We start from the raw sequence: 22,030 nt of genomic DNA on the forward strand, positions 1-22,030 counted from the left end.
AAGCAAGATGAAAATTCCATCCATGAAAATAGATCTTTGCAAAATGTCATGGTAATTATTCCCAGTCTCAAGTCCATATGCAAAAGTCCAATATAGGGTTTTTTTTTGGCAACTGTAACAATAGTATTTCCCATGTACCCAAATTGTGAGTCCTGCTTATTAGAAATAATTAAGATAATAATAATGCATTGCTCCTCACTCTGTCTGGTGTCTTTAGATGGACCTGGCTGTCCACACACTGGTGTACCTGGAATGTGCAAAATCTGCTGCAGGAGTTAATGTCTTATCTCTGACTATTCTGATCTGACCTGTTGCTGTTACTTCTTTATTTCCTCAGTTCCTTCTTAGGCTCTCAGACTCAGCTTTGATAATTTGCCCGTGTTCCCCACACCTTTGTTCCCCATGCCGTTGACTAGTCTATTTGGGACACACTTTCCTGTTTTCCCTTGGGACTTTAGGACCCCATTTTTGTATTTGCCTTTATCTTAGTCTGCTTGAGCTGCCATAACAAAATACCATAGACTTGGTGGTTTAAAAAACAGATTTATTTTCTCACACTTCTGGAAGCTAGAAGTCCATGATCAGGGTGCCAGCTAGGTATAGTTCTGGTAAGGGTTCTCTTCCTGCCTTACAGATGGCCGCCATCTCCCTGTGTGCTCACATGATTTCTTCTTTGCATGAGCATACATAGAAAGAGAGAGCAAACAAACAAGCTCTCTGGTGTATCTTCTTATAAAGGCACCAATCCCACCAGGAGGACCTCATTTTCATGACTTCATCTAAACCAAATTTTCTGCAAAAGGCCACATCTTCAAATACCATCTCATTGGAGGTTAGGTCTTCAACACATGAATGGGAGGTTGGGGACAATTCAGTTCATCACAGCCTTTTTTGTCTCATGAAGCTTGATTCGAGGTAAAAGACAACCAGAAGATGACTTTCAAATGGTAAAAACTTAATCTCATTGATTCTGTCTTTAAGGAATATGCTGCCTTTATTGTTTTCTTCAAATTAATAGCAATGTATATTTTTAAATTATTATTTAATTGCATAACACTTAATATGAGATCTATCCTCTTAACAAATTTTAAGTGTACAGTGCATTATTTTTGACTATACATACGATGTACAACAAACCTCAGAAGCTTATTCAACTTACTTAACTGAAACTCTACACCTGTTGATTAATAACTCCCACCTCCTCCTACTTCCAGCTCCTGGTAACCACCATTCCAGTCTTTGTTTTCTAAGTTTGACTATTTTAGATACATCATCTAAGTGGGATCATGCGGTACTTGCCTTTCTGTGTTTGGTTTTATTTCACCTAACATAATGTCCTCAAGGTCAATCCATGGTGTTGCCTATTGCAGAATTTCCTTCTTTTTTAAGGCCCAGCAGTTTTCCACTGTATGTGTATACCACATTTTCTTTATCCATTTATCTGTTGATGGACATTTGTTTTCACATCTTAGCAATTGTGAGTAGTGTTGCAGTGAACAAAGTAGTGCTAATATCCCTTCAAGATCCTGATTTCAATTCTTTTGGATACATACTCAGAAGTGAGGTTGCTGGATCATATAATAGAAATATATTTTTAAGGACCTTTTAAGGTTTACCATGAACATTAACTACTAATTTTCTTTTTCTGTAAGATCTTTTATTTCACGAATCTGAATTCTTCTACCAAGGGGATTTTTAGGAATCAAATTCTCATAGTTGGTGAGAAACTGGTATATTCAGAATATAAATTAATTACATTGTATGATATTTTAGATTTTTCATTAGATATCATCTAAAATATCACATTAATATTCATTCATTGACTTTTTGGTATAAATCTTACTTTTAAATCAAAGTATAGAAGAGATTTTGAGGGAAATGCTCTCAAATAGCATAGCATAGATGAGACATAATTGATTATTTTATTATGCTTCAGTGCCAATTGTCTTTAAGATCCAGTAGGGAAACAGAGGGTGGCATTAAAAAAGTTTGAGTTGTGATTCAAATACAAGGTGTCCAAATGGAAACCTCTATATTAGAAGTACATTTTTCCTGCACAGTTTTATCTAATATGGGCTGGAAGGGATCTGGAGACCTGCAGGAATGTGTTTAGGGATGGCAAAGATAAAAGTCTCTGAGTAATGTGGGAGGAAGACTGGGTGTTGATGGTGTTTCCTTGACTGCTGTGGTCCCAGTAGCTTCCTCCTCTTGAGTCTGGCTGTGTTCATTGTTAATGTCAGGAAATCAGGCAGCATTCTATGGAATGATGAAGAGGATCTCAGATAAGTGAGAATTAATTACATGGGATAGGCATTGCCTAAAAGCTGTCATTCTTCAGTTGAGTGCCTGCAGGGGACAATCGGATCCTCCTGCAGTATAATTACCACCTTACAGTGGAGTGACCTGATTTGCAAAAATACAGCAATAATAAAATAACATTTACATAGCAATTTATACTTTACAAAGAGATTTCATGATCATTTCTTTATTTTATCCCTGTAAAAACTCTGCAAAGGAGATAGGGCAGGGAGAGCTACCCTTTTTCTAAAAGAAGAAGAAACAGAGAGAGGTTGACCTGCCCCTAATCATACAACTACTATGTGGGAGAATCCTGGTTTCCCGGGTGCACTCTTGCCACCACACCTTGCTCCACTGGTGAGTAGGAAAAGCCACCCAACTCTTCAGACCCACAGCAAAAGAGAATGTGCAGCCTGCTGTGAGAGTGTGTGTGCATGGATATGTGGAAGTTTGCGGTAATGCTACAAACGGGGAGCATCACAGTAAAAGACACTATTTTATATAAGAGAGGTGGCACAGGGAGAAAGAGAAAGAAGGAGAGGGAGAGAGAATGAGAGTAAAAGTGAGAATAAGAGGGTGGATCTTGAGGAAAGAAAGAGGGTGATGGAATCTGAAAACTGTACACTAAAACTAAAAACCAAAATGTCAAAACTTTTTTTGCTTTTGTTTTTCAAGACGGGGTCTTGCTGTGTTGCCCAGGCTGAAGTACAGTGGAGTGATCATAGCTTACTGCAACTTCCAGCTCCTGGGCTCAAGTGATCCCCCCCCCCCCACCTCAGTCTCCCAAGTTGCTAGGACTACAAACACACACAACCATGCCTGGCTAAGTTCTTTAAAATTTATTAATTTAAAAAAAAATTGTTTTAAAGATGAGTTCTCGCTATGTTGCCCAGACTTGTCTCAAACTCCCGGCCTCAAGTGTTCCTCCCACCTCAGCCTCCAGAGTTGCTGGGTTTACAGGTGCAAGTCACTGCACCTGGAGTAAACATTTTCTAAGGGAACAAAATAAAAGGGAGAGAACTCACAGAAATGAGACCACTCAAGTCTCAAGCCCTATCTAGCATAAGCAAAACACTACCATTATAAAGAAATGCCTGAATAAACGTACAGTCTAAACTCACAGAGCTCCTTATCTGGAAGGAGCCTATCATCTAAAAGGATGAATGATATCTGTAAAGCTCACTGGAGACAGGCTTAAGGTGGTAGGTAGTTGGATTTTCCAGGATCAATAGATTGCTTGAGGCAAGTACCAGCAACAGAGCCAGTGGATGGCCACCTCTAAGAGGCTAGGGTCATGTTTCAGCTTTTCTTTGTAAGGGAAACTCCCTAGCCCCACGGTTTCCCAGCATTCAGGGCAGCACAAGAACCATTAATGGGAACAGAAGGTAGATGCTGGACTCAAAATCTGTACTGGATCTCTGCCACTCTGACTTGGCCACTCCATTTAGAGGCCTCTTGTTGCAGGGCTTTGGTCAGGAGCTCTTTTATAGGCCTGCCCATGCAAAGAGTATAGTTATCATGTGAAGAAGTTTTCTCTGACCCCTGAGGGTACAGAAAAGAAAAGGCTTGTGTGAGTACTGAGTGCCAATGAACCTGTTAAAAAGATGTTCTGTTTAGGGCACCTCCTGGAGCACTTGTTCAATCAGTGCATAGAGCCTGAGTATACTTTGGAACTGGGAGGGAGGGCAAGTGCCTGAGGAGTGCACCTGTCAGACATTGCTTGTTAACCACTGTCTCTTTCCACTAAGCCTGGACATAGCTAGCCAAGCCACTGTCATCAATAACCAGTCTGAATTGGCATAATAAATAACATCTCTTTGCCAACTTTCTCCTAGATATTCGGGTAACGTTACACACTTGTTACACTTTTGTGATAGGCAATGAACAGTTTGGGGGGGACATGCAACATTATGAGAAGGTGAGACAAGCTTAGGTTCCCCAGGTGAATATTTGGCCCTATTTTACCATGGGCCAGAGTCATTAAATGCTTTAGTCCTTTGAAAGATGTAGCGGCAAGAATAGAAAAGGTAAGGTGATAAGCCACCCAGTTATGGAGCCCTCCAAATGCTATGGGGATATAAGCACTCTTGGAAACATATCTGGCCACTGTGAATGAAAACAAATGGATCAGAACCAACTACTTTTAGGATAAAATATCATTACAATAAAAATACGGTAAAAGACAATAAATAAGAAAAGGAAAAAAATCCACAGATCACTGGCTGCTTGGATTTTTCAAAGAAAAGTATGTAGCTGGTGCTATTTTTACACATCTCGGGTGTATTTCCAAGGCCACAAAATGAGTTGACAATGATTTACTGACTTTTGAACATAATTTGCAGCTGCTTTGTATCTCAAACTGAGTCTCAATTTAATCGTGAATTGATCGCAGCTATGGTAAAATGCAAACTTCAATTTAGCATTGGGAGAGAGAGTAAAGTCAAAACAACCACTTGTTTCTTGATTCACCCAAGTAATTGGTTGATCTGGGGAAGAAGAAAACAATTGTTTGAGAGAATTGGTCAGAAAGATCTCAGCAGACTCTCAACACAGGCCCAGCCACTGAGCCTGCGGCCATGTCATTATTGCTGTTTCCCCAATAGACTGTTCCCTCAATGGCACCGACGTTCTGTGATTATCTGATGAGACCACTAGAAACCCTGAATGGCTCAGTTGTCTCTCCTGCCAGTCTCCTTTCCTCATACTAAGGCTTATTATGTGTGAAAGAAATAAATACATTAAGTGGGAAAGTGATAGAATTGAAAAGACAATGAACAGCTGCATTGAAATATATCTTTTCAATTTAGTGTTTTATTTAAGGGTTTCAACTCAGCATAGAGACATTACGTTTTCTTGAGCCATCCAGGAAATCATATCAGTTACAAGAAGGTTGGCTCACTTGAGCCTCTGATTTGCCTGCCCATTTAATGGAGAAGATAAAAGGCTGCATTAGGCTCTCTACTTTGTCCTTCATGGGACTCCATCTCAATTCTCTGCAGTCATCCACACTCTTTTTTTTCCAAAGACCTATTGACTTCAGGGAGGGTTATTATTGCAAATGCAATTTGGTTAGATGCTCAAAAGAAAAATGCTTGACTATCAGAAACCACTATCTAAGCTAATTGCCCTTTGAGAGCAAAGTAATAAAGCTGAGAATCCATGGCAAAATTAAAAATGTGTCCAACCTGACAATTTTCACCTTGCGTTAAGGTCAAATTACTTATACTTATTCATAAATGAACTTTCCTGACCTTGTTTTATGATTAAGAAGTGTATAGCACATTGAGTAATTACATAAATATCCCTAGTATATGTTGGATACATTAATAGTGTTATGGGGATAGGGAAGCTATGCAAGGCCCCAAACTCTACCTCTAAAAATTGTATCCTTTTATCATGTGCATACCCACAGCTCCTTTTATATTTGTTTAGTACTTCCCTCATTATCTTAAAGTTCTATTTTATTTATTTACCTGTTTATTTTACTGGTATGACTTTCCATTTGGATGACTGCTCTTTATACCTGTTGAGAATGCAGACCCCCTGGGGGCAGCTGACCAGCCTTAAAGTGAAAACTAGTGTTCACAAGTTTATCACACTGTCCATGCTGAAGTATTTTAAAGTAGATTCTAGTTAACATACAAATCTCTCATGAGATCAAAGTTAGGAAATATGGTTGAAGTCAAAGGGTGTAATGGTTAATACTGAGTGTCAACTTGATTGAAGGATACAAAATATTGATCCTGGGTGTGTCTGTGAGGGTGCTGCCAAAGGAGATTAACATTTGAGTCAGTGGGCTGGGAAAGGCAGACCCACCCTTAATCTGGGTGGGCACAATCTAATTAGCTGCAGCATGGCTAGAATATAAGCAGGCAGAAAAATGTGAAAACAGAGACTGGCCTAGCCTCCCAGCCTACATCTTTCTCCTGTCCTGGATGCTTCCTACCCTTGAACATCGGACTCCAAGTTCAGTTTGGGGACTAGGACTGGCCCTCCTTGCTCCTCAGCCTGCAGATGGCCTATTGTGGGACCTTGTGAGTATGTGAGTTAATTCTTTATATATATATATATATATGGGTTTATGAAGAAGGTGGGTATAGATAACTCTGCATTTTTGCTAAAGGGGAAATGGATCAGTGGGTTACCAGAAAGTATTTTGTTTAGATGCAAAGCAATGGAGCATGTTTTTAAAGCAATGATATAGCAGAAGGGTAAATAGGTGATTCAAGAGAAGGAATAATTGCAAAGTCAAGTCATATATACCAATAATAAACCCATATATGTATATATATATTCATTAGTTCTGTCCCTCTAGAGAACCCTGACTAATACAAAGGGACTTCAGAAAACTCTATTAGTCCCATCTTTATCTCTCTCTTTTTAATTTCTTCTTCCTTTTTAGCTTCTTCCAACCTTCCTTCAACATTTCCATTTATAATAAACAATCTTAAACACAACTCATTCCTCTGAAAAGACGTGGAATGTTTTTCCTATTTTCCTTACATTAAGTGAGTCATAACTTACTGAAACTTAGTGGAAAACCTACTGACAAAAGAAGAATATTGACAATATAAAACCACGGGGGAAATGGTGTGAAGCAAGGAGGAGGTCCCTAAGCCTCTTGAACAGGGCTGATAAGAGTGAAATAGGTGCTCTTCAGAGTCAACGGAAACAGTAGGGATGGTGGGGTTTATTCTAGGACCACATAATAAGAGGAATGAAAGTGCTATCTATAGTAATTAAATTTTTTACACCTACCATATTGGCAAAAAAATTGATAACATGAAGATGTGTGGAAATGCACTCATAAATTATTGGCAAACATACATTTTTACATTCTTTGTAGATGTCCATTTGCCAATATCTATTAGAATTACCATTGCATATAAATTTTGACCCCAAAATTTCACTTCTAGGAATTCATTGTTCAGTTCCATGTACACCTGCAAAGACATATGTAGGAAGATATTTCTTGCAGCATTGTTTATAGTAGCAACTAAAATAAACAGTAATAAGGAAATGGTAAATAAAATCTGGCACATACAGCTCGATGCTATATGTAGTCATTTATTAAAAAATGAGGCAGCTCCATATGTACCCATAGACATAGAACATTCCTTGCCTCAGTTATCTATTTCTATCATAATGTCATGTAACACATCATCAAAAATTTAGTGGCTTAACACCATAAACATGTATTTAGCTTAATCATCTGTAGGTTGATGACTTAGGCTATGCAGTTCTTCTGGTTTCAGCTGGGCTTGCTTGCATATCTGTGGATCAGCCAGATATTGGCCAAAGTGATCAGAGGAATCTTTTCCCCCTCCACCATCAAATGTGCCATCATACCTCCATTGGTGCCCATATATTGTGCCTTCCCTTGTGTCATAGCAGGTGTGCTGTCCTGGCTCCGGTCTGAGGCTCACCCCTTTATGAGGTTATCTACTTATTGACTTGACTCTGTAATTATTCCTTCTCTTGAATCACCTATTTACCCTTCTGCTATATCATTGCTCTAAAAACATGCTACATTGCTTTACATCGAAACAAAATACTTTCTGGTAACCCAATGATCCATTTCCCCTTTAGCAAAAATGCAGAGTTATCTATACCCACCTTCTTCACTTCCTCACTTTCCATTCTTTCTTGAACCCACTCCTGTTGAGCTGTTGTCCCCACCAATCCACTGATACTGCTTTTGCCAGTGTCTTCATCGATTTCCATGTTGCCATGTCAAATGATTCCTTCTTCATCCTCATCTTACTCAACCTCTTGGTAGCAGTTGGCATAGTTGATCACTTTATCCTTCTTGAAACTCTCTCTTCTTTTGGCTGCAAGGAAACCTCCCTCCTTGTTTTCCACCTATCTCACTGGTCACTACTTCTCATTTTCTTGGGCTGAATCTTTTTTATCTTCCTAACTCTTAAATGTTGGAATACTCCAGGCTCAGTCCTCAAATCTCTTCTCTCTTCTTTCACAACTCATTTCCTAGATGATTTCATCCAACCCCATAGTTTTATATACCAACTATATGTTGATAGATCTCAAATATACTTCTCTATTCGTCTTATAAGAAATATTATTCCCTGTCTGTGGAAAAATGCAATAAATAACCCTACACATATATCTTTCATTAGTATTGATTTTACTTCTTAGAAGTTGATAGTTGGGAGGAATGGTATATTTTTCAATTCTGTTGCTATTATTAAATTGCTCTTAAAAAGACAGCAACATGTCACATTTCTACCAGAAATAGTGGAGAGTATACTTTTTCTTGCAACTGTGCAAGTAATAGGTATTCTCATTTCATTTTTGCATCTGATGGGTTCAAGGAGATGTCAACTTTTAGTAAGTGGTGGTAACAGTCTATCTAGTGTAACTGACTGGCCAGAGTAGCAGAGTGAGAGGTGGTAGGAGGGTTATTGTTGAAATAACCAATATCCTGTGCTGTGTACTGTAAGAGAAGAAAAGAGAAGAGAAGAGGGTGGGGTTTTCTGTAAAGGTTCTAGTAGAACAGCTGACCAAGCTTCCTAATGTGATGAAGATTATGGTCCAGAGACTTTTGGAAATATAATAAATGTCCACTTTAGGCAATTGTATTGATTAATATCAGGTGCAGGGTGCAGCTAAAAGTAACAGAGACAATAACAGTACAAAAAATAATATCTTACGTGATAGTCTGGAGGTAGCAATTCAGGATTTCAGGGCTGGTAAGGCCCTGCCCAGTGTCAGCCTTTTCTGTCTGTTGAACTGAAATTCGTGGCTTCAGTTCCCAATGTCACCTCATAATCAAGTATGGCTGCTGGAGCTCCAGCAATTACATCTACATCAAGTGGAAAAAGGAAGAAATTGAAGAAGAAGAACACATTCCTTCCCTTTAAGGAAATTCCTAGAAACTGTGCACACCAATTCTGCTTATAGCTCATCGGCAAGACCAGGAAATGTCTATTCCGGATGGCCGGCTAAAAATTGAGAGTTCTTCTTCCAGGTTGACTGAGAGAAGTAGAATGTATAATGGAGGAAATTAGAAATTTCTGCCACAGCTATCACTGTCTCAAGTAGAAATTGTCTAAGAAAAGGCTTAACTACAATGATGATGGCAAGTTCCTGGGTTTGGGTTATTAAACAGAGCCTTAGATAGGAACTGATTATCTTGAACTAAATAGACATGATTGGGTTCATTTCTACAAACTTCCTCACTTGTGGTTCTCAACTAGCATTGATTTTACCCCCCAAGAGACATTTAGCAATTTGAGACATTTTAGTTGGTCCCAATTGGGAGATGGTGGATGCCACTGGCATTAATGGGTAAAGACTAAACATCCTACAATACACAGGACATTCACACAATAAAACTTATCTAGTCCAAAAATGTCATTAGTGCTGAGGTTGGTAAACCTTTCCATAAACAATTCATAAAGGCTTTAGTCAAATTTCAGGGTCTAAGCAGAGAGCTGTGTGCATTGCCAATTTTGAGCAATTAAAATAATTACATTTCATATTACTCTGGCTTCATTTGGGCCATGGAATTCCTCATTTGATCCACTGGGTGAGAAATTAAGTAATTATTTCCCCAAAACACATGATCTCTTTTTATGTAGACTTTTTATGTTGCTATGTGGCAGTGTGACCTATCGTTATAATATTAGTACGATCATTTCAGAATCATTTTCAACCCTCTAGACCAACCTACTTTTCTATCCTTCCTGAGATGGGTGATGTTTTCCTCTTTCATATTTCCTGTTTCTCACTGCACTTACCACATTGCACAGTAATCACATGTTGACACGTCTGAATCCCCTACTGGATCACAAGCTCCTTTAAATCAGGGACAATATTTTATTTATTTTTGTATTTCTAGTGCCCAGTGCAGAGTGTGCAACTTAGCAGGAGCTCATAAATACACATTGAACTGAACTGAGCTCCTGTTTATCCTTGGGCCTCTCTTCATTCCAGGCCTGCTTGGATATCTTCTGGTTTGGCACTCACAGCAAAGAACCTATCACTAAAATGCTTCCCATTCTGGCACTTCATCTAAAATCCAGAGGATGGGAAAATTCAGAGAACAGGAACTAAGGTGTTAATAATTTAGTTTCTCCTGTGCCCTCTCTGAGTCAGCTGCCTCTCTGTGGTTTACATTTTCTCCCAACCACATCCAGCTTTCAAATATAAGTATCAACTAAAAACTCATTGAGGTGGTTTTTGATGTAGGCAACAGAAATTGAGTGTGTTCCATTTTAAAATTTTCGTAAGGGAAAGATGATACCACCTGGCCTGAAGTTGGCAGGTTGGTTCCAAGGAGGTTGAGGAACAAAGGTGGAGGAGGTAGGAAGCCATAGCAGTGAAAATGTTGGCAGGCCCAGGAGCAGGATGAGAATTTACTGCAAACTGGTGGGTGGTGTCAATTCTCTATTTTGGTTGGTGGAAGAGGTTAGCTATCATGAGAGTCCACAGGCCTATCCACACATCCTTCAGCAGGCTTCTATTGAAGGATTCTTCTGCCTGGAGATAGTTAAGGTAGTTTCTCTTTCACTAAGAACATATCATATCCAACAGAATCCAGCACATTCTATTTAGAGATTTTCTTGAGACCAATTTATATAACCTAACAACTATTAGGTAGAAAAGGATCTTCTCACAGCACCATGGATAGAGACAGCTTTTTCTGACCACTCATCCATCCTCATGTTTTTTTTGGGGGGTGGGGCAGGGGGGTGATTTGGGGGTTGTGGTTTATTTAATGAGATGCATGGCCAATAATCTTTTAAAAATATCAAGAATACAATATCTTCTGTACTGCTGTGATGCCTCTGTTGAGACTTACTGAATGGCCATGCATGGAACTTGAATTGACCAAGACCATTTATTCATTCATACATTCAGTCATGCATACATGCATTTAATTTATATTTATTGAGCTTTTACTAGGAGCTAGATGTTCATGAAGATTGTAAGACACTTTTACTAGGAGTTAGATGTTCATGAAGATTGCAAGACACAGAGCATGGTTCTGTCCTGATACAGTCTAGGCAAGATAAAGATAAAAGGTGGGATGGTGATAAGAACAATGGTGACTAAGAGCTTAAGAAAATGGTACAGAGTCAGAGTGTCAGTGAGTTCAGAAGAGTAAGCAGTTCTTCAACATAGACTCCAGAGGTCGGGAAAAACTTGATGAGAAGTTGAAAATTGAGCTGAGTCTTGCAGGGTGGGTAGGATCTGGACGTGCCTTAGGGCTCTACACCTGTGGTTCTTTCTTCATAGAATGCTCTGATGTTTGGATAAATCCTCTTAATTTTTTATATCTCAGATTAAAAGTAATTCCCTCAGAGAAGGCTTCCATGACCCACTGGATTAGGTAACATGCCACCTTTACGTGTCATCATAAATGTACTTCTGTGTAGCATTTATCAAAACTAGAGCTTAAAGCTCCTGAAGGAGGGACTATGTTTATCTTGTTCACCTTTGAATCCCCAGAACCTATTAAAGTTTTTGAAACTGAGTAGGTACACCATAAATATTTGTCCAAATAATAAATGAATAAGTAGGCGTAGAGAAACGGTGGGTGTTCCTGAGTAGTATAAGTGGGTGTAGACATGAGTGTGTGCATGGCAGGCTGTGAGGTTCTGTGTAGATTGCATAGTATACCTGTGTGTGGAGCAGTGGAACATGATTGTGAGGGTGGGTTGACTGTCTAATATCAGGGAAGGAGGTTAGTCTTTTTCTGTTGGTCATGAGGCTGTGGAAACAACATACTGAAATTGATTATTTTGAAAATTAATCTGTTTATATTACAAGAGTGAATTTGATGAGGAAAGGATTTGTAGAGCTTTGCATCCTTAATAACTAACAGAAACAGGGCTGCCTTTCAAGAATCTGGAGTAAGAGCTAGTTTATTAAACAGTGACTTAATATTTTCAAACTAGAGACAATAAGAGTCAAATCTCTACCTCATAGAGACACGGAAAATGGAAGCTCCTCGTTCCTATGATAGGTTGTGCAACCCCCATGCAGGTTTATTCTGTGAGGATGCTAAATATACCAATCAGACTGCTCCTTCATTTAGGAAATTGCACAATGAAGCTTTAAAGATTAAAATTTAATTCCTTCCATGAGTTCATCTGAACTGAAATGTCTTTTGAAAACCCAGATTGCAATATCCTCTCCCACTACTCCCCCTGACCTTTCCCTTCCTTGATTCCATTCCTCTTTAATTTCCTGAGCTCTGGCTCATATGTGGAGAATTTATTTCATTCTACAACCTCCCAAGCATTTACTCATAAAGGGATGTCCTAGAGGCAGAATGGAGCCATGTAATCATGAACACTGGTTATGTGGCTTCCACCATCTTGTGGGCTCTTCAATATCCCCTTCATTAGACCTTCAATTAGACTATAAACTCCTTGAGGACAGGGTCTAATCATAATTCACCCTTGCATCCACTTATCATTACCTGCATTTTGTGCAGAAGAGCTCTTTGGTATATTTGTTGAATGACTCAAGAATGGGTCAGAAGTTTAGATGCAGTTTGCTGGCTCTCATCTGGGAATGAGAGAAAGTCTCATACAGTCCCTCTAGAACTAGGACTTTTCTGGAATCAGAGTAGAATCAGCCCCACTAATTCTGGTGGGTTCTGGTTTCACTTTAGCCAGACTTGGCTACCTGTCCTTTTAGTTATCTGACCAATTTAGTTATGCTACTAGGTCCAGGCTTCTTACTTGGGAGGTGGCCAGGCACATGCTAATGATTCCAAGTCAGAGTTGCAGTAGAGTTGAGAGGGATAAGAAATAAAAATGTCCCATTCTGTGACTGGAAAGTAATCTACTAGATCTATTAAGATTCCTGAAAATGACTGTCTAACATTATGGTATGTGTGGAATTGCTCACACATATGTGTATTACACACATGTAATAAACACGTGAATGAAGTTTGTTGTTCGTTTCACCCCATCTTGTAAATACAATTCAGGCAAATGGAAGAGTTGGCAGAGCAGTGGAAAAGGCATTAGAATCAGATTCTATCTTCCCAATAATTTAATAAGACTCAGCCTTCTCACCCATAAAATAAGGAGTTGGAATACAACAGCTCTTAAGAGCACTTCTAGCTCTCAAATTCCATTATTCATCAGCCTGCCAGAAAATACATCTTCCCCTGCCAAATATGGACTCAACACCCCACCTCTTCCAGAAGTTCCCCAGATACCCCTACACACCTCCCTGGTTTCAGCCTCCTACTTCTCCAGCCTTCTCCAAGGCATTCTTCTCTCCCACTGCCAGCCCACACCTAAAAAAATGACTTCTTTTTATCAGCTCTTTTCTCTTTGCTTCCTCTTTCTGCATTCAAACCAGATTCGTTTCCAATATTGTTTGTTCACTACCTAATGAAGATCAGGTCTGCAGTATGATTCTCACGGGTCCCAGGCACTTTTGCTTTCATGGGCCCCTTACTCCATTAAAAAAATATTAAAACTGTTATTTTACAACTGTGTTAGTATAAAGTTGATTATTTTAATACTTTATATTAAAACATTTTCTGCAGCCTCAAGATTGTTGTGTGTGTGTGCGTGTTGTGTGTGTGTTTACTACTACGCCTAATTGATGGGTTGGCTCTGGAGGAAATAAGTAATCAATTACAGTATATTATGGTAATTATACACATGTCCTATGAATAAGCAATAGACCTACACCCAAGAAAATTAACATTTTTTCTTCAGTGGAGAGAAGGAAAGGTCAAAAACAATTCAGGAAGTTAGAAATGGTAGATCAGGGTTCAGGAAAATCCCCCTTGACTGTGCTGGTCTACTATGACCCTGAAAATCCTCCATTTGGCAGGCAGCAGCCTACCTAGTCTCTGTGCCATCATTCACTCATTGAACATCGTATATGTTGTAGGCATTGTTCAGGTGCTTGGGATACATCTGCAACTAACACAAACAAGGTTTCTTCTTTTAACCTCCCTGTCATGTGAATCTGAATATGAAGACATAGCTTCTTGAAATGTATTATTTCCTGCTTTATGCAGTGGGAGCAAGGGGCTGATGCATTTCCCAGTGGCTTGGGGGTAAGGAGACGGCAGCACTCAGAGCTCCCTGGCTATGCTCATTAGGGAAGGCTTTGCCTGAGGAGTCCCTTAGTGGCAGTTCATATGATTACTAAAGATTATCTTTCTGAATCAAGATTGCTCTTCTGAAGCATGTTTGGGGGGAGTTCCTTGCAGGTGCTTTATTTCTCTAGGAGTTTCATGTTAAATATATTTGATATTGATGTAACTATTGAAACATAAATATTTTGCCTTAAAATAACAACCCTGGTTCCTTTTACATTTTTGTGGAAAAAAAAAAAAAAAGGATGACCCGATTTTATTTTCAAGGTAACAGGTGGAGGCTTCCAAATTTTCTACATGGGAGAAAGAAAAAGAACACCAAATGTTCTGTGTTTGCAGGAAAAACTCAAAGCATAGCTAATTCAAGCAATACCATTTGTTAATTTATCACAAGTGGGAGATGCAAAGAGGACTTTTGAAATGAAGTCTAATAATTCCATATTAGGTGTGGTCCATGGTGCTGGCCATTTTTTACAGGTGAATTTTGTTCTTGTTCTTTGAAACTTGGTGGCTATTGAAAAGACTTTAGTGTTATTTTCCTATTAGTTTAGACTCTAGGCTGCCTAATCTTATTGTTTCCAAAGCTGTAGAGGAAATTGTTGGCTCCCACTGGGAAAGAAAGGAAGACATTAGACGCTATCTTATAAAGGGAGCTGCATCTTCTTTTGAGATTCATGCATAGAAATCAATTGGGTAGAGAGCAATTGCATGGGATGCTAACAATGGTAGAGATGTTACCAGTCATCATTCTAAGTCTTCACTGTCTCCAAGCCTACTATGGTCCATACACACTATTTTTTCTCACTTTATTCTACATGCTGAGTGGACTGATCAAATTCAAGGAATAAACAGTCATTATTTATAGGGAACTTTTGAGATGGACTCTTACAGGACATAGGGTAATTCTTTGACCCCCTGCCCACCGCACAAAAATCTACCTAAATAAATCTAAGTATCTTTTGTTTATAGGAAGATTCTTATGAACAGCAAGCAGACTTTTAAAAACAGAAAAATTTCACTGTAGTGTGGATGGTTTGGGGCTTATACCATGAAATAATAAAGTCTGCATAATGTACTCTTAATTATGAGTTCATTTCTATGACTTTTTATTTCTCTCTCACTTCTTATTTTATATAAGGTGATTAATTATAGATTGACAATGAAAGAAACACAGACTTACATACCGACGGATTAAAGAAATCAGTCATTACATTTAATGGTGAGCCTAACAATGAGGGATGTGCTTCCCTTACGGTGTTTCTCGTTCGGGGTTAGTGTTAACTAGAATCCTGAGGGAAATTTGGCAAGGAGAATACTATTGAATTAAAACTTCCCTGAGTCTTAGTCCTTTGAGCTTAGGAGCAAGAAAGAAAGCCAAATTGGTCAGTGTGGAGAGGTCTTAATAAAAGCATCCTTTGCTGTTTATCATTTCGTGGCTGACAGGCCTCCAATTGTGGGCACCTAGAGCCTTAGCCATGGCCCCCAGGTCACAGGAGCACGCTGTGAGCCAAGAGACGAGGCTGAGCAGCCTTCATGTGGCAAATGCAGCAGGGCAGAGGCAACAGGGAACATTAAATGCATTTGCCATTGGGTAGGCAGCATGAAGAGAGCTTTCATGAAGGTTTTAAAGGAGCTGGCAAAAGAAAAAAAAAAAAATCACAGCTCCTCACAGACTCCCTCTCTGAGGAGATAGCATGAAAGAGATAAGGAGCCTCATTTGCAATAATTAGAGGCACAGTGTCATCTATACATAAATATTTTAGATTTCAGCCATGTAATGAGTTTGTTGTGAATATCAAGACTGAAGGAATGGGAGTGAATGGCTGCACTGAATCCTGACACCAAGAAGATCTCAAAAGACAGTATAAATGGTTCTGACAAGAAGATGGATTTCCAGGCCTTTTGAAAACCACATGAAATGAAGAAGAAAAAACCCATCCAAAGCATCACATTTTACAAACCACCATATGTGATTAGAGACATAAATGCAGCAAAATAACATAGGTACAAATGTGGACACAGAGTCCAATCTAGGTCCAGGTGATGCACGGTTTCATTAGAGAGAAACTATCTAAGATACCTTGTCTTCTCCCCATGGCTTTCCCTGTGGAAAGTCTAAGAATTGTGACAAAGAAGTCTTTGCTTCTTTGGCTTTTTATGGAAATACAACTGAATTTGATTCAAGAAGTCGAATCTTATCTTCAAAGTTCTGAATAGGTTAGATTTGAGCTATCTCTTTAGGAAAGAATAATAATGAAACCACCAAAGTTTTAGAAATTGTAAACTCATGGGGTATAGCTTTTCAGACCCTGGAGACCTGTTATTTTGATGATTTTGAGTCAGGACAAAGAATGCCTGTGCTTGCACATAATTAAGTGTGCTTAGAATAACCACACCTTCTAGGCCTACAAACAACAGCATCATCAGCATCATATTAATTACTATTATTTGCATGTCTCTCAGAGCCCTGGGTGGCAGTTTGCAAACCAGCGTCCTTGACTTTGCTTCCACATAGACATTAAAGCTTTCTGATCAAAAGCCCTATGGTTATCACCCTGGAGAAAAACCTGTAGTTTGGCAATATTGCTCAAGAAAAAATATTTTACCTCTTCATTATCAGGTCAACCAAATTCAGCATTTCAAGTGACCTTTACAGAAAACTATTTTAAATTGTGATAACTGCACTTTGGTTGTCTGGAAAAAATCCATAATGTGCAAGTAGAACATTTGAATGTTGCATATATCACCTTATATTGGAATTTAAATGCATTATCATTCCAATATTAGGGGCTAATAAATTCTATGAGTGTGTTAAGTGGCATTACATGTTCATTGATTCTCCAGAATCTTCAGCCAATATTGGAAAACATGGAACAGGTTTTACCCTTGACCTAGTATGATAATTAATTGAGGAGCTGTCCTAATACTTATAAATATTTAAAAATACAGCAACAATCCATTATCCACAATTCCAAGGTCTCAAAATTTCTGAAAACTGTAACAACTGACTTGGTGGCAAAACTTAAACTAACTTTCTGGCAGCACAACCTAACACAAACTAGCCTTATTGACATAAGAATATTTACAGTCTTTAATTTATTCAATGTAAACTTTAATAAATGTTTCTGTAGAAATATCAGTGTGCTTGATTACAGAGTACTGCATTGGAGTTGCCATGTAATAATATAAAGAACACTTACTGTTATATCTTTAAAATCCAAAAAGTTCTGAATCCCGAAATGTGTCTGGTCCCAAAGTTTTGTTGAGGAATTGTGGACTTCTTTAACCTGTGTGTTAGGCATGAATCTCAGGGCCCAAGCTATGCTATGCAAAAACATTCCTTTGGATGTTTCTTTTCAAACAACTTAAAGTTGAATCTGAGTCCCCCAAAGTCATGGCTGGAACACTCTGTCCCGTCTATGTAACCCCCAACTGAAGAAGACATACCAAGTGCCCACAGATCAGGACAAAGTCTTCTAATCTCCACTCCATCGTGGTTGCCCCTTAGTTCTCCCTACAGTAACAAAATCATCCTGATTTGCCTACAACTTTCCTAGTTTTAACACTGAAAGTCCTGTATTCCATGAATTACCCCAGATAACATGGGACAGTTGTTCGCTCCAGCCCTTCCCCAAGCCTGCCAGCGTTTTGCTGACTCTACCTTTTTGCTTGGGTCTTGCTCTTTTGAGGTACACCATGCAGTTTGGAGGTCTGTTGCTTCCTTGAGACACGGTAAGGAGAGGTTCCAATTTGGGGTGCTCACAGGATCCACAGATCTCTCCTTTCTTTCCTCTGTCTCCCCATCTCCTGATCTGCAAAAATATGCACTTTCTCTCAGCCCTCACCAAGACATCTCCCATTGTCTTTCAGTGGGCTCATTTTTACACAAACAACAGGAAGAACACTAAATTGAGATGGCATCTGCTTTCTTCCCAGCAAAAATACCTGAGGCACAGAAACCCAAAAAGCCTACTTAAAGTTGAGGAAGGGGAATACAAAGAGAACAAGCCCAAATTAATGCATTAATAAACTGCCCGGCCACACATCGTCTGTTTTACAGAGGCTCCCTTCTTCATTAATTCGACAGACGGTGAAGCCTTTAGAGGGAGCACCTTTGTTCTCATAAACCCTTCTTTTGGACAATTACATTTCTTTAATTGTTGTATGCTTTACAACACTCTTTCACATACATTATCTCATAGTAGGGCAAATATTATTATCCTCACGTGTAGACGGAGAAAGAAATAAAGACCTGAAGGAGTGTAAATGATGTCATCATCAGCACCCCTCAATCGGTATTTTTTGGCAACTCCACGCAGTTTTTAAAAGTCTCAAAAGCCAAATATTACCATCCTGATAGCTACTTTGGTTTTGTAAATTCAGAGGCTTTTTCTTTTTTAAAGTCTTTTGAATGAGTCTCTAATTATTGATATCCTCAAATAATATTTGCATTTGGCACTGTATAGTGGATACAAAAACAAAAACAATCAACAAAAAAGAATACTGCTCTTTTACTCTTGTGAGGACAACAAAACCTTAAATGCATCTAGACACAAAAACATTTTCAACACACACGTTCATGGGAATGTCACCCAGATACAGTAACTGAGAGACAAATGGGATTATTTGATTTGGAAGAAAGTGCATCGGTATTGTGATGGTAAGCCAGCCTCCTCCACTGCCACTTTGTTTCTTCCCAGCAGAATCGCAAATTCATTTAGGTATCTACTCCACCCCATGAACCTCAGGAGAAGTTGAGTTCCAGGAGTGGATGTTGTTGGTCTAAACCTAGCATTATCTCTTTTTTCCAAGAATTCGCCAGAAATTCCATGTCACCCATTCTGGTCAGTAGGATGGAAGAAACGATTTTCTGGAAGTTTCTGGAAAAGCTTTTACACACGTAAGACACAGAAATACAGTTTCTCTCTTCCAGCTGATGGGAGTGAAGATGCTAGTACTTCAAGCCCTCCTGGTAGCCATCCTAGATCCTGATGGACCTGCCTGAGATGGTATTGATGGGAGGATAGAGAGGAAGAAGTTCCCAGGTCATTGATAAAATCACTGGACAACTGGGTCAGCCAATTCTGAAGCCTGTCTTACCTCTGGACTTTCTTTTATGTAATCTGACACTTGTCCTAATTATTTGAGCCAGATGGAGTTTGGTTTTCTGCTCCTTGCTGCCAAAAGCATCCTAACTGACACAAAGAATTATTCCTCTTCCACATTTGTCTTCCTTTCACAGATGAAGAAATAGGGACCCAGAGAAGCCATATAATGTATGCCAAGGTCACACGACCATGATTAAATGCCTTTTTTGTGTGTGAGATGGGGTTTCACTCTGTCACCCAGATTGGAGTCCAGTGGTGCAATCTCAGCTCACTGCAACCTCTGCCTCCCTGGCTCAAGTGACTCTCATGCCCCAGCCTCCTGAGTAGCTGGGACTACAGGCATGTGCCACCACACCCAACTAATTTTTGTATTTTTGTGTAGAAATGGGTTTTGGTCATGTTGCCCTGGCTGGTCTCGAACTCCTGAGCTCAGGCAATCCACCCACCTCAGCCTCCCAAAGTGCTGGGATTACAGGCGTGAGCCACTGCACCCAGTCTGTTTAAATGCCAACTTTATAAACCTAAGATTAGTTGTAAAGGAAATTTTAGAGACGGCTTTCAACATAAGTTGGGTAGCAGATTTATAACAAAGTTCTGGCTGACATTTAGAATAGTGATAAGCTGAGTAATAATATTCAACAGGGAATCTCAGATAACTTCAAGGGGCCTTTTGGAGTCCTGGTGTTTCAATCTAGAAATTCCTTATCCTCTCAGCATTATGTCTGCCAAGCCTACACACCAAGAAACCTGGCCCTGGGATGTTCTAGACAACAAGAACTTCCATTTAACCACCTTCCTTTAAAGTCAAGGGCCAGACTTAGGAAGCCAGCTTCTTGCTTTCTCTCTTCAAGACCCTACCTGGGTACTTCTAGAGTATGAGAATCGAGGTGCCCAGAAAACAGAAAACAGCAGCCCAAATTGGAGAGAATTTAGACCTTAAAATCTTCATGGGCTCAAAAATTTTCTCATTAGTATCTGCCTTCTGATCATAAAGGTCCCAGAAAACTCAAAACATGTCTTGCGGATCTGAAGCCACCCTGCATCTCCAGTGTTAGCGTAGCTCAATCCCCTTTTGTTTTCTATGTTCTTCTCCTTCTCTTCTACCGTCTTTGCCCACACCTCCCACATGTCCACCATATCCAGCCTGGGAAAGGTGCAGCCATGTCTGGGGACGGGAAGGAAAAGGAGGAGTGATGTGCCGTCCCCTCCCCGAAGTCTCAGCCCCAGGGTGGGGTATTATTCTACCTCCTAATCCTTACATTTCTGCAGTGGTTCCTGTCTCTAAAGTCTTCATGTCTCCCTCCACCATGTTTCTTGATGACACCAGAGTTTTATTTGAGAAACATGGAAAAACTGGCCAGTGAGCCCCTCGACCCCAAACCACACCCCCTTTGTGTGGCAGCACAATTAATACGAAGTCCCAGTGTTTGTGTCTGTAGCCTATATTGTTTGCCGCCTGCCTTTGGGAGAGGCAGACCTCCTTCAGGGTCTATCAGCGGCACTTTATTGTTTGTATCTTCTATTTAAATTTTTAATACGGATACATTGATAATTTTAATTAAAAATAACTTTAGGAGTAGATTCCTTTTAAGGCAGTTAGAGGAACTCCTTGTTGTTCAGGCAAGCACCAAGGCAAGAAGCAGTGACAATTTTTCACTGACAGTGCCCCAAACTTGCCCTGCAAAGCTTAAAAGGAGACGCTGCTCTTTGAGGTCCACTGCTTGAATCCAAGGCATGTGCTATGCTTAGTGGAGTGTGTTTAGAGCTCCTTTTTCCAACATGCCAAAAAAAAAAAAAAAAGATGCTCATGCTTCTTCTTGCTTTCTGTCTATTTCTTTCTTGCCCTTAGGCTTAAAAGTAAGCGTGATGGAGAACAAGAGAGAAGGCGTGCCCTGGCAACCATTGCCAGGAAACAGATTTCACTGAAGTCATAAATTAGAAAGATAACCCACTTACCGGAGGTGGGTTCATATGCAATGCTGAAAAATCTGCCAGTATAGAGAATATTGCTACCTTTAGCTTCAGTTTTTTTAATCACTCATGTTTGATAATTATAAAGATGTTTAAAGAGGAAATCATGATGTATAATCCTATCACTGTGTAAGCTCTGCTGATACTTTTTCTCATATAAATGTTTTCTTATGTAAAAATAATAAATACACATGGTAAAACAAAAATCAGACAGAAATATACAAAACAGAAAGTAAAAGTCTACTTAACATATGCTTCCTGCTTTCTTTATTTTTTAAGCTTAAATTTGCCAAAGGAGCTTCCTACTTTCAAAAACTTCTTTACACACACATATATAAATGTGTGTTCTTTTTTATTTATGTAAAAGAGATAATGCTGCTCACTTTTTTGGTCTTATATCTTTATTTTTCACTTTTTGGAAATCTACATCAATATTTTAATTCTGCTCTATGACTACATCATATTTTATTGAACCAATCTGCTTTGCAAATGAATTGGTGGATATTGTTGTCAATGAATGATTAAAGGACTTCAACACATTAGAATTAAAATG

The 22,030-nt window shown here is 39.2% G+C and overlaps 1 long non-coding RNA gene across 1 annotated transcript; it reads right to left on the minus strand.

Moving 5' to 3' along the window:
* Positions 1-1,640: 1,640 nt before the first annotated feature.
* Positions 1,641-20,890, minus strand: LOC129525666 (uncharacterized). The gene is made up of 3 exons (XR_008670093.1): positions 20,766-20,890; positions 18,060-18,210; positions 1,641-2,256 (listed from the first exon to the last, which is right to left on the minus strand). It is a non-coding gene; the product is annotated as an uncharacterized lncRNA (long non-coding RNA).
* Positions 20,891-22,030: the final 1,140 nt, after the last annotated feature.

Source organism: Gorilla gorilla, chromosome 10, assembly GCF_029281585.2.
Source record: "Gorilla gorilla gorilla isolate KB3781 chromosome 10, NHGRI_mGorGor1-v2.1_pri, whole genome shotgun sequence".
NCBI lineage: Eukaryota > Metazoa > Chordata > Mammalia > Primates > Hominidae > Gorilla > Gorilla gorilla.